Here is a 14,102-nt window from a genome sequence, read left to right as displayed (position 1 = left end):
TGTAATTTCAAAAATAGTGTAGCATAAAAGTGAAGGATCTAGTAAATATCTTGCAAGATAAAAATATTTTTAAGACTTTTCAAATCCATAATTGTCAAGGTAAAAATAATAAATTCCAGATTTCTGGAGAGATTTGGGCCACAAGTTTAAGGCCGCCCTATGCTAAGCTCTTGGTTGTTTAAATATATTAAAAAACTGTTTTGGTGGAAATATCTTTGGAGTCTTGCCTTTTTCAATTATTAAACAACTAAGGGTATGGTTTGTGGAAGGCTGAGGCTCTAAACAATAGTTTGTAAAAGGCTGAGGCTCTAAACAATTAAAGTAAGGCGCACTTTCAAATGGTGTTCAAAGATATTGTTTCAAGTAATAAAAATTTTTGTAATGGCCTGAAAATTTTTCATCTCTAATTATAAGATTTAAAGCTTCAAAAATAGTGTAGATGAAGTTGATTTATAAACAATTTAAAATATTGAAAATTGACGGTCCAGAAAATACAGTACAAGATCTATTATTTTTAAGACTTGAAATCCATTTTTCCATATATCCATACTTGTTGAGTGGATTTTTGATGTGCACTTTAATTTGATTGTTTAAGGCCTTATCCTTATAGACTTTTTCCGACCAATAAAACTGGTGGCAATTTTATGAGTGGCAAGTGTTACTGTGTGAACCATGAGATCTATCTAACTGTGTGAACCATGAGATCTATCTAATTGCATTGGATGGTATGTCAAGCCTCGCTCCAAAACCAAGTCCGTTATATATTGTTATAGATAGAGTTTTTGAAAGGCTACAAATTCACAATATTTCCAAAATGGAAAACTTTATGACAATTTCAAATCCATTTTCGCCCCTCATTGTGAAATTCAAAACTCCAAATATGGCAGATCCATGAACATGTGAGATGAACTTTCCAAAAACTATGTAACATGATTGACTATAGTTAGGTATTCAGGTATTGAAATCCGTAATTTCCAGATCCATGATTGTCGAGGTTAAAATTATTTATTGCCTACAATTACATTTTGCGACAAGATTTGGAATGCAGATTTATTAACCTTGAAAAATATTTCCCTCCTATTTCTAGTGGTTATTATTGGTGGCTATCCGTTTCTCCCTCATGGCCTTTGGAGCTTCTAAACTTTAAAAGTGGAAGCATGACAGGCATTGAGGGCCCATTCTTCTGTAAGCATGACGAAGTGGTTGAACATTCCTATCAGTGAAAGATAATGGGAGTTGGATAATTATTTTTAGGCATGGTCTGAATCATTGGTAGTGAGCATGGTTAATCACAATGGAAAAGAACTTTTAGACATGATATGAGACCATTAGCAGTGTGTTAATCACCATTGGGAGAAAGGGAAAATGAAAGCAAATTGTGTGGAAGAATTTTTTTTCAAAATATTTCCACTTCGATACCGTTTAATACAGTATTTGCAAACACGGCCTGTCAACTCGGAACCAGCCACTTATATCGGAACCGGGCATGGGCCGATTCTGGTTTTGACCGGTTTAGGTGATATGGCCGGGTATATATATATATAATCCTAAAATTAAGAGAGTTATTTGTAATGTATTTTTTTAAAATATTTTTTATCATTTTGTTAAATATTGGAAATTGTTTTGGTCATGGATACTTATTTTTATATTTTCCCATCTGTTTAAAAAAAAAATTCAAAAATACCCTTGGGCATAAATCGCTTTTTTGAAAAAAAATTTCAGTAATTTTCAACTTCATTTGGATATACATTGTTTAATCATGCTTTAAATATATTTCGTATATTTTTTTTAGATTTTTTTATTTGTTATTCTTTTTTAACATTTTTTTTAGACTGGCCAAGAATTGTTTGGTTAGGCTCGTTGAACCGGCCATTTTATCGGTTATTTAGTCATAGCCCATGTGTCTCAGTGGGTAGCAACGGACCCGACTAGACCTCGGACCAGGCAGGTAGACCCGACCTCGAGTCAAGGTATGGGTCCAAAATTTGGACCTAAAAGGTTGGGCCCGAGTCCAAAACCTGTACCCAAATAGTAGTCGGGTTCTGGTCTAGGTCCAGCCTGACCCGACCCGATGGTCCCCCTAGTTGTAAGTAGGGTGGCAATGGGTTGAGTGACCGAACTAGCTGAGTTGGCCCTGCCCAGAACAACTTGGGTCATAATTATCAAGACTGAACTGAATTGGTGGTCCGACAGGTTAGACTGCTGACCGGTGCCTTGACTGGTCTAGTTCAAGGTAAAAATCAGGTATGGTTGAAAATTGTTAAAAATAGATGTTTGATTAGTTTTAGCCAGTCAGACCAACTAGTTTTAACCGGTTCAACCAGCTAAATGAAATTAGACATAGTTATTTAATCTCTTTTATAATTTGAACTATTTCTCTATTTTTCTGTCCTTGTTTCTAGAACCGTTTTGATTGGATCAAACCCCTAGCTGATTCGGTTGTCAGTCCGATCCTGATAACGTTAGAACAATTAAATTCGGCCCAAAAACAAGGATTGAGCCATAGATCTAAGCTTTGAGTTTGAGCCAAGGGCTTGGGCTATGGGTCCCAACTTAACCAGATTCACTTTTAAGAAGTCTTGATAGTGAAATGGTTAATATATCATACTCAAAATCTCATGCTAAAGAGTGTGGAGGTATGAGTCGTCTTCAGGGCATTGAAAAAGCTCATTGGATGAGCAATTTGATTATAGAAAAAAGTTCTTTGATTTAATTGATATAGCAAGTTTCATATGAAGTACTCCAGTGATCCTCACGAGTCAGAGCTGTTCGAATTGGAATAGGTCGGGCAGCATATGAATTGGAATAGGTCGGGCAGCATATCATATCATGAAACCTTGGCAACCTTCTCTATCTAACCAATGGAGTCTTTCTTGAAATGGTATGCTCTGCACCCACCCCCAAGGAATTACACTAGGGTACATTAACACGATACACGATAAGAACTTCTGGTGAAATGCTGCATCAGTACCGAACACTTACACATCTTTACTTTCTCTGTATTTATAAACTCATATAAAAATAAATAAAATCAACTAACCCAGCCTGAAACCCCATTGGACAAAGCCATCTAGCGCAAAAGTAGGGTTGGTACTAGGTGTACCCCAGTCCTGCCCTCCGAGGACTCATGCCAAGATCGACGGCAGCCGATTGGCAAATAAAAAATTGCATTCGGCAAAGGACATCCGACACCGCCGTGAATGGCGGGGTCGGATAATGGCGGACCCCGACTCAAACGCTCCCTAAGTCGGAGGAGGCTGAGTCCTCTTTGCCACATGAACTTCTCATTTAGTGTCCGCTTTGGTACTTCATTGTAAGCCATTTTGTATGGGTTCACACGCCTCACTAGATTTGGCCACTGAGATCTCAATAAAAATAATTTCATTTAATACCCAAGGAAAAGGAGTCCATTCTTATCTCCAAACATACGGAGACATTCTCCCATGCCCTTGTGTTTTCAGTAATGGCAGTGGGCCAAGGGTTGATGTACTGGCCACGTGGCACAATCTAATAAAGGACACGTAAAAAAGAAAAAAGCTTGTTACGCATAGATCATGTATTTTAAAAAAGGTGCTGTTGGCATACCGATGCATCCGTAGGTGTAGAGAGGTATAGTGCACCATCAAATTTTATTATGGTATATATCAAATGTTTTTACGATTATTTTAAAATTTATTTTTATATTTAATTAAAAAAATTTAAATTTAAAAAATGGTTAAAATCAAGTAGATCTATAGAGATATGAAAATGGACGGTGTAGATAATATGTTGTAAAATGCACTATTTTTTAGATTTAAAATCTTTTTATATTTTATGGTTATACATCTCGATATCGAGATGATCAATCATAGTGTTTTTCAATATTAAAACTACCTTTTCTGATGGATTTTTGAAGTGCATCCGTAGTTCTACATTATAAGGTTGCTTCCCTATATAAACTTTTGCTTTTAAAAGTCTCCCAACAAGACTTGAAAAGTTCCTAACATATATTTTTCTATGATAAAAATCACTGTAATTGGGTGCCGGTTTAGTAATTTACATCACGCCCGAGTAAATGGGGTCCTACCTAGACCCAAACATGTGTTCGGTTCAGGTCATTGGACCTAGACCCTTCCGGGTCATGTCAAGTTTGGTACTTTGATGAATGAAAAATATTTTTTTATTATAAATATAAATAGGAAAATATACAATATATAATACTAAATTATTTTAATAGGTACACATAAATAGGAAAATATACAATGATAAATTATTTTAATAGGTCCACATAAATAGGAAGAAAATGTCCAATGATAAATTATTTTTATATATAATTTAATTATTAAGTAAGAATAAATTTAAAATTTCAATAAAAGTAGAATAACATTTTTATATTTTAGTGACCTGAACTTTTATTTATGAAATATCCTTATATTTTAGTAAAATTTTTAACTTTACACCTTATAAAGATGATAAAAATACTAATTGTCTTGTAGTGAAATTCACACATACATAAACAACGAAAAGTAACTTTTTTTACAAAAGAAATGGCATAGTTAGTAAATCCACCTTAAGAATTTGCACCACTTTCTTCATCCCAACAATCAATCCCCAAAATAATAAATTTCAATTTACCTGTTAGATATGGTCAAGATGAGTCTACATCCATTAATGCATTTGGACCATCCGTTTGACAAATTTCAAGATCTAGACATTTATAAACTACTTTTTTATTTTTTTTAAACATTGTTTATCTAATATTAATAAAGTCATCTAAAAACTTTGAAAAAATAAAAATCCTTCCAGTGTCTAGATCTAAGCATCTCATGAAAATAGACGGCTTGTATAATTACTGTAGGACCATTATATGATACATGGAAATCTACTTGCGACTCCCCAACCCACATAAAGTATAATTTAAGAGAAATCAAAACTAAAAGGAATAGGAAAAATAAATACGAAAGAAATAAAAGAAAGCAGGAAAACATGAATAAATAGGGATAAAGATTAATTGAATAGAATACAAATACTAATTAAATAAAATAAAGATAAATAACAATAAATAAATAAAAAATGAATACGGAAAGCTGGAAGAAGTGATCTGCTAAGAAATATTTCCTTTCTGGACTTTCACAAGGTTGTTGTAAAGGTCATGTTGAGTCCATTGGTGATGATTTAATCGAATTTGGATGTTTTATAAGCTCGTTTATCTACAATTTTCTTCCATTTAGATTATAGAGCTGCCAAATCTAGGATACAGGTATCAAATGGCGAGATTTTGAACTATTGAGCTGCCTATATTACGATTTAGGAATATTAGCCTTCATAAAGAGAACATCTAGGGAATATTTAGTTTCTTAAGTTCAAATATTTTGGATTTCTAAGAATATCTGGTTTCTTAAAAATATTATATTTAGAATCTATAGCTTCCTAAAATAGGATCTGTTGCATTGTCTGGGAATATTCTAGGTTGGACCGTGGTATGTAGGTTGACTATGGTTGAATATGTCCTATAATGTATTGGGATAGTATGCTCTAGGGTTTTAGAATTCAAGACTAAAAAAAATATGGAGAGGATGTATACACTTCTAAGTTTAAGACTGAATTATCGTATAATTGGAGTTTAGAAAGTGTGTAAAATGACTGAACACTTTCATGTGAACTTATAAGAAAAGTGTAGCAAGAGCCTATTGATTGGCAAACACTATTTTTAGAGTTTGAAATTCTCTTTTTTTTTTCATAACCATAATGTTCAAACCGAGATGGTCGATATAAAGGTGTTACAATGCTTGAATTATAATTTTGGACGAGTTTTGAGGTGAGGCTTTACTTATTTTGATGGGGCCACAGCCCAATCAAACCAATTTCCTTTTTTTTTTTTCCTTGAAAATTTCCAGCATTTATAATGATTTCCTGAAACCTCCACCTTAAAGCTTAGTTCACATAAAAATCATTGATTATCTATTGAAAAGAGTAAAAGAAGCATACATGTACTTAATTTTGACGTAGCAACACAAACAATTTCAACATTAATTTCCAACAACATACATTTAAACCAAAATCTTATAAAAAAAAAAATGAGAATTACAACACTAAAACCCTGTAACCAGTTGAAAATCACAAGTGAATTGCCCTGATCTTGATAACTAAGAAAGCAGCATAATCAAACAGCATGCGCAGGAAAACAAAACAAAAAGGCATATCAATGCTGTCAGCTAACCAGTTTTTGACATATATTCACTTGCACATGGAGGACAGGGGCAGTTCTCAGGTTCAGGTACAAAGCCCCCAATTCCATTGCAAAACAAGTATAAGGTCTGTGTTTCCATCCGAAACGGGGTTTATGAGGATTGGTGGTTTGCTTTTAAAGTTGAGTACTTCTGAAATCGTGACTGAAAACCTCTGGTTGCTTTACAATATCTCACAAAATTGCCAGAAGTCTATGGACCGACTAGAAGGTGTGTGATATGTAATAATTCGGGCAACCAGAGATACAAAAAGGATTATATCTAAGAACACAATGTCAAAAAATGAAATCGGAATGATCGTTACCTGTCCGAGTAATTACAGCAGAGGAGTGTTGGTGTAAATGGAGGAACTTTAACCCACGATTCTTGGCCACCCCTGTTGAATAGCCAACTACAGTTCCCTTCTCCTATGGCTATCGTAACATAAAAAAAGGTTCGAGAATGCCCCGATAAAGTAGAGGAAGAAAGAGAGAACAACAATGTGGGATGATATCCAATTCAGAAACAGCTTGAGATCCAAATCTCCAATTCATAGGCACGGTGATAGATTTCTTCCATTCTCGATCAGTTTCATAGGCCCTGTGATAGATTTCTCCCACTTCCTATTCCATTAATTCAAATGGCCTTGTGCATCAGTTTCTCGTGGCTTCCTTAGGCAAGATGAATATTCCCATTTTTCTCCCTCCATGTCGAATCCAAACACGAATGCCGCACACGCAAGTGAAAAACTCTCCCACACAGTTCGGCCCTCTCAGTTCTGCAATCCGTTTCCATTTCCCAGTGCCTGAGTTTAACATGGCATACCAATTGCTTTCTGTGAAATCTCCCAATACCTTGAAAATGCAGTTCAGAGGGTTGAAATAAAACCCCATAAATCCCATGAGGGAACCACAACGTGCTTTGGAAGGGTACCATGTTCCTTTGTTACAAGGTTACTGATGATAATGATATCATGGTTTTTTTTCATGATTCCAAACTTCCATGAAATGAGCCTCCCCAATATGTTACTAATTTGGTTTTGAAAAAAATACTTCATTGTATCTCAAAATGTTTAAATACAGTTGAGAGAGTAAGGTGTGGGATTTAGTGCTACTCTCGATAAGAGAGTGAGGATTGAGTATGTATATGTGTGAGCACTCTCATGTTTATTTTTATAGAATAAATATGAAATTGTGGGTGTATGTGTGGAGCAAGCAAAGAGTGTCATGAGCCTGCAATCGCTTTTATGTGCAATGGAGCAAGGGCATTTCATGGTGCACTTTGTACTTCACATACTCACATCGGTACATCAGAATAAAAGGCACATACATAATGCCTGTTCGTAGATCTAAAGATCGATAACCATTAGATGGTGGCTGTTGGAAACCCATCAGTCACATTGGAGTAATCCTTGTTTTTTGAATGGAGCTTTGAAGTGCGGTAGTTTATGTGTTGAAAGCCTCATTTTGATCGGGTAGGCCCTGTCTTCCCCACGCAATTACCCCAAAAAAAAAAAAAACAAGCTTCATTTTGATTACTTAAAAGGGTTTGAGTAGTTGATATTTGGTATGTTACAAGAACTCCGTAACGTACAATAGGCTTCTTTTCTTTTTTAATGCTGAATTTAGTTTGTTACAAATTCATGTTACTAATTTCACACGAGTAACCCCCACCTGTTTCTCTATTTCTCCCCTTACACATAATTATATGGAAGAAGTTTATATAACGGTGAGGCCCAAAACAATATAATTAAGGCGCACCTCAAAAATTCACCAGAAGAAGTTGTTTCAATGTCAAAAAATCCTCAAATTGATCATCCTGACCTCAAGATGTGAGAAAAAATGGATTTCAAATCTTAGAAATAGTACATTTGTTAATACATTTTTTGGACCGTTAATTTTCAAGTGTTCATAGATTTGCTTGATCTACACTTTCTTTTAAGCTTTAAATTTTAAAATTAGAGACAAAAATAAATTTTCAAACCATCACAAAGATTTTCAGTACTAAAAAAACATCTTTCGGTGCTATTTTGGAAGGTATGCCTTATTTTGATTGTTTAGGGCTTCAACTTCATACAAATCACACCTTAATTCTATTAGTTATATAGATAAGTATGACAATAATTTGGAATTATTGTTTCCTCCATTGCAATTTACTCCTTCTTCCTCATCCTAATTTAGTGCCTGCCGCTGCTTGTGTTCATATAAGTTAACTTGCAAGTCTAACATGCGAGAAGCATTCCCAAGCATAACATATACTTGATGATTCAGTATTTATCCTGTAATGTAATTCAATCATTTTCTCCATGAATCAAACTGGAGTGACTTTCTCCATGAATCAAATTGCAGTGACATGTTGCATTGTTTACAATTAGAGCAGCCAAATATTGAGTTTATTATTTTATGGGATTCCAATTGTAATGAGATTTATTTTTTAAAAAACAAGAGTTGTAACTCTATAAATATCTGATAAACCAGAATAATCCCTATAAATAAGATAGTAGTTTACCCTCTGTTGGATGTAGGCACTATTGCCGAACCGCATATATATCTTGTTGATTTTTCTCTCTGTCTCTCGTCTCTATTTCTCTTTATGGCAAATTCTGCATGGTATCAAAGCATGCCGATCTATCAGCAACAATCTATTGCTTATTGGGGATTGCTTCATCTCTCTTGATCATGGTCCATGTCTTGTGGGTTTCGTCCATAATCATGAAACGTGTTGAAGCCGCCGTACCTATTTCTCTCTTGTTCTTTGCTTCGTTTTGACAAGCGTCGTCAGTTTCTCGATTGCAAGGTATCCCTTTTTTTTGGCAAGCACCGTCACTTTCCCTCGCGGTGCTTTCCATAGTGGGGCGTTGCTCTCCTTTTGTTTGTTTTCGATGGTGGTGCGTTGCTCTCCTCTTTTTGCAAGCATCATCCAAAAAAAACTTGGGAAGATGTTTGGAAGCATTGGCTCTTGGCAAGAAGTCCTTTCGTCCACATAGGGGCTTGTATTGCTTCTCTATTTGGACAACGTATTATCATAATAGCTAACTTAAGATGGATTGTTATGGGGGCCCACACATCTACAGGTGAATCAGCTGACTCACCGTACACTTTTCCATTTATATATTCCATACAATATTTCACTCATGGCACATCATCATCGTGTAAAAAAAAACTAAGGATATTGAAGTCACTATTAAAATGGCATGTAATCGCTTATGAAATCCTACATTACTTCACTTAAATTTAGTAATAATAAGAGTAGAAATAAAGAAGTAGTTAAGATTGAAGTTTATATAAAAATGGAGACTTTTCCTGCGATGAAAGACGGGACAAGAAAAACGTTGAGTGAGCTTTAGAGGCCGGATGAAACCAAAGCCCTCAAACCCTTTCTTTTAGGCTTGTAAGTTCGTTTCAAGTAGCTCTATAGAAAGCTAGAAAGCCTCTCACACGCCTGCTTGACTTCGTAGTAGCTTGGACATGCTACCGCATCTTCACTCCTTACGTCGCTCCGGCTTGTTGCTAACAACTCATGGCCAAAAAATACTTAAAAGAAATTGCTTTTTATATGTTGGATCGATAATCTAGAAGAATGAAAAAGATCGAGGACGATATTGTGTATACAATTAGAGCTAAGTGAGCAAAATAGAGATTTGCATCAAGAATTTCTAATCACCGCATATCAAAAGCATTGAATGAGAAGTTCTACAGGACAGCTGAGAAACAAGCCATATTTTATGAGACATAATATTAAACGATCAAGAAACAACATACCGCAACCTTTTTTTGTTGTTTTTTTAGTATTCACTTATAACTTGTTACCGCATCACAGCCAACTTCTATGATATCGATAATACATTCCCATATATATATTGAATTGTGTAGATCACTTTAGCGTTAATTCAGGTTGTCGCCTTATCTACATATACATCATACTTCCAAACGCTCATGAATCAAGCACCAGAGAGGGCTTTGGTCATACGCTACAATTTGGAATATTGAGATTTCATCATACTTTGAATTTTGATTTTGATTTTGATTTTCCTTCAGTATCATATTGAGCTGTAATTTTGATTGCATGAACGCCTCACTATTACATATCTAAAAAAATACATAAAAAATAATTTCTAAAAAGTAAAATAACTAAAATACAATTAGGTTGGTCCCTTCATTATTTCAAATTTTTTGATTTCTTTTGGGGCATGAGCAGGAAAAATCGAACTGAAACCGTTATTGGACATGGGTTGGATGCAATTCAACTGGCCTAACCGGTAAATCGGTCGGCTCAACCGTCTAATCGGACAAACCCCGGGCGGTAAAAAAAGTATTAAAAAAATATAATAAAATATATAATAAAATCTAATAAAATATAAAAATATATTTAAACAATGATTAAACAAAACACATCCAAATGTAGTAGAAAATTAATGAAAATATAGACTTTAAAGAATCAATTTGTACTCAGGGGTATTTTTATAATTTTTAAAAAAGATGGAAAAATGCCAAAAACAGTTTCAAATCTTTGCCAAAATGATTAAAACAACAAAAACATTTAAAAATACATTCCAAACAAAATCCCTTATTTTTTAAGATTTGCATATTTTTTATATTTTTTTTTAAATATATGACCAGTTCAGTGGCTGGTTCCGATTTAACTAAGCTAATCGGGTGGTTAGAATTTAAACCGCCAAATTTTTCCTACACTACTCATTTGTTGGGTTTGGCGATAGCTAAATCTCCATACTCATATTTTCTTCTAAAAGATAAAGGGTATTATTGTAAAACAAAATGTAATTTTCTTGGAAAGCAAGAAAGTGAAATCTATATAAGGGAATCAAAGAAGACATAATGCCTATCCTTTTTAGGGTCTCCCATTAGGAGGGTTATGGGAATGAATCTCCAATATAAAGATGGGCTTCCAAGAAAGAGCGACATGGCCTTTGAGAGAGAGGCGGTATTCTCATGAGTTTTGGATTGGCTAGGGTTTTACTTCTAAATAGATAAAGTCTTTCGGTTGCTCTCGAGGTTATCATTCCGATAGCAGTATTGCGGTGGGAAAGAAAGTGTTGATTGACGGTGTTGCTCAATCGAGAGTGGGTTTAGAAGAGAAGATCGATGATGGTTTTTTACCGATGTTTTGAAAGAGGCATATCTCTTGTAACCCAAAACTGTAATCTTCATTGTGATATTAGATTTATAATTGCCGAGGCCGTGGATGTAGCCTTACAAAGTGAACCACGTAAATCGTGTGTTGTTGTGAAGTGTTTTTTTATGTTTGCTTTATTTCTGGCACTCGATTTATATTTGCATTCATCTACTTCGCATTTAGCCAATTGAGTATACGATCTTAGGTACGATCCCGATATTTGTATTCCCGATTCCGCAAGCAAGGTTCCCCCAAGAACCCTACAATTGGTATAAAAGCATAAGGTGTGTATGGGGCTAAGGCTTGCATTAAGAAAACGATGAACAATGGAGTTTGATGGATACATGGTTTGAGGTGGAGAAATATGAAGACAAAATATTTGTGAAAATTCTACGATGGAGACAAGTGAGAAAAAATCAAAAAATCTATTCAATGAAGGTTGCCAAGGCAATTGTAGTGATTTTTCTATCAAGGTGGAGCTTGTTGGGTTTGGTGACAACCAAATCACTATACTCATATTTTCTTCCAAAGATTAAGGGTATTATGAAAAATAAAAAATGGAAACAAAAAAGTGATATATTTATAGGAGAGTGAAAGAAGACATAATACCCATCCTTTTGAGGGTCACCCTTTGGAGGTTATGGGAGTGGATCTCCAATATGAAAATGGGTCTCCAAGAGAGAGAGACATAGCCTTTGAGAGAGGCGGTATTCCCATGAGTTTTGGGTTGGCTAAGGCTTACACTTTTAGAGATAGAAATTCTCTCGGTTGTTGTCGATGTTATCTTTTCAATAGCAGTATTGTGATGGAAAAGAAGGTATTGATCAACGGTGTTGCTCAATCAAGAGAGCGAGTTTAGAAGGGGATATCGGTGATGATTTTTTACCGATGTTTTGAGAGGTATATATCTTGTAACCCAAAACTGTAATCTTTATTGTGATAATGGATTTCTAATTGCTTAGACCGTAGATGTAACCCTATGAAGTGAACCACGTAAATTATGTGCTGTTGTGGTATGATTTTTATGTTTGTTTTAATTCTCGCATTGAATTTATAGTTATATTCGTCTACTTTGCATTTGATCAATCATGTATACGATCTTTAGTGAAATTTCAGCATTTGTGATTCGCGGTACCACAAGTGATGGGTTCTCGAGAACCCTACGCTCATTTCCTTTCGATGCTCTCTCTCTCTCTCTCTCTTAGTCCCACTAGACAACTAACCAAGTTTCTCTAATTTTGTGAGGACTATCCATATAAGTCTTTATCCCTATTTGTAGTGAATTCCTTTGTTCTATCTTAAGTCTTAAGTCCAAGAGTTGTCTAATGTGATTACTTAAAATATGTCTCTTTTTCTTCCTACACGATACTCTCCTCTCTTACTCTTCCCTTCCCCTTTTCACATATCTCATTACTGTAGAAAATATTGAACCGGGGTGAATCACACATGACCCCAAAAGCGGTTCAACCGACATAACCAATAAATAGGTCGGTTCAACCAGCATAACTAGGCAAGTCTTGGCAGTCAACAAAGTGCTAAAAAAATATAATAAAATATGAAAAGTATATTTAAAGAATGATTAAACAAAACACATTCAAAATGAAGTTGAAAATTAATAAAAAAATATATATATAATTTAAAGAATCAATTGTGCTTAGGGATATTTTTAAAAATTTTCAAAAAAGATGAAAAAATGCCAAAACATTTTCAAATCTTTGCCAAAATGATAAAAAAAATTTAAAATACATTCCAAATAAAATCCCTTATTTTTTTGGATTTTGTATATTTTTTTAATTTTTTTTAAAAATACCTGGTTGGTTCACCAAAACCATAACCAGCCAATGGTTGGTTTCGATTTAACCAGGCAATTAGACTTTGAACCACCTGATTTTTCCTATATTGGGGCAAAGTACACATCCCTAAGGGTAAGAATTTTCCGGAATTGGGCCTAGATCCAAATCCGAATCCAAATAGATCTAGATCAGATCGAACCTTGAATATCCAGATTCAGATAAAAATCCAAATTATATATAGGATCCGGATCCAAATTTACTTCCATATTCACAGAGACCGAGCTCACAATTTGCAACATACAAAGTTAATTCACAAGTTTAGAATAAATAGAAACAACAGAAGAAGATAAAAAGCACTAATAATAATGTAACTGAAATAGCACACAATCATATAAATCAATTTATCGACAGCTACTTCAATCAACACAAATCTTTAAAATGAATTAAGATGATATCAACAAGAGCCTGCAAGAATAAACGATGCCTTGCCACCTCCTCTTTTGGATTCTCAATGCAAACAAAGCTACAAAAATTCACTACTATGAAACCCTCTTCCTTCATAGCGTAAAGCCAAAGCCTCATTTTATGTTGCAGAGCTCCGTTGGATCCGATTTTGAAAATCCATATATTTTTCTGTTGCTGAGCATTGGAAGCAAAGCCCCTGTAAATGGAGAGATTAGGGCATGTTTTGTGGTTGAAAAATGGCGAGCTCCTGAACAGAGTGGCTTTGCAACAGAATATGTTATTAGAGAAGGATTTAGGACAAAAATGGTGGAAAAAGTGCCTCCCCTCGTCAATATTACTCAGCCATAAACTCATCTCAATGCAAAATAAACCATTTGAAAGAGAGAGCGAGAGAGAGAGAGAGAGAGAGAGAGGTTGCAGAGAGAATAAGTGACGGGTTTGACATAATAGAGGAAATGGCTCCATGAGTTATAGATTCCACCATTTCTGTGTATTTTTGCAGTTG

The sequence above is a fragment of the Amborella trichopoda genome, chromosome 8 (genome assembly GCF_054954075.1).
Source record: "Amborella trichopoda isolate Santa Cruz 75 chromosome 8, AtrichopodaSantaCruz75HAP2 v2.0, whole genome shotgun sequence".
NCBI lineage: Eukaryota > Viridiplantae > Streptophyta > Magnoliopsida > Amborellales > Amborellaceae > Amborella > Amborella trichopoda.
Note: the sequence above shows the minus strand (reverse complement) of the source record.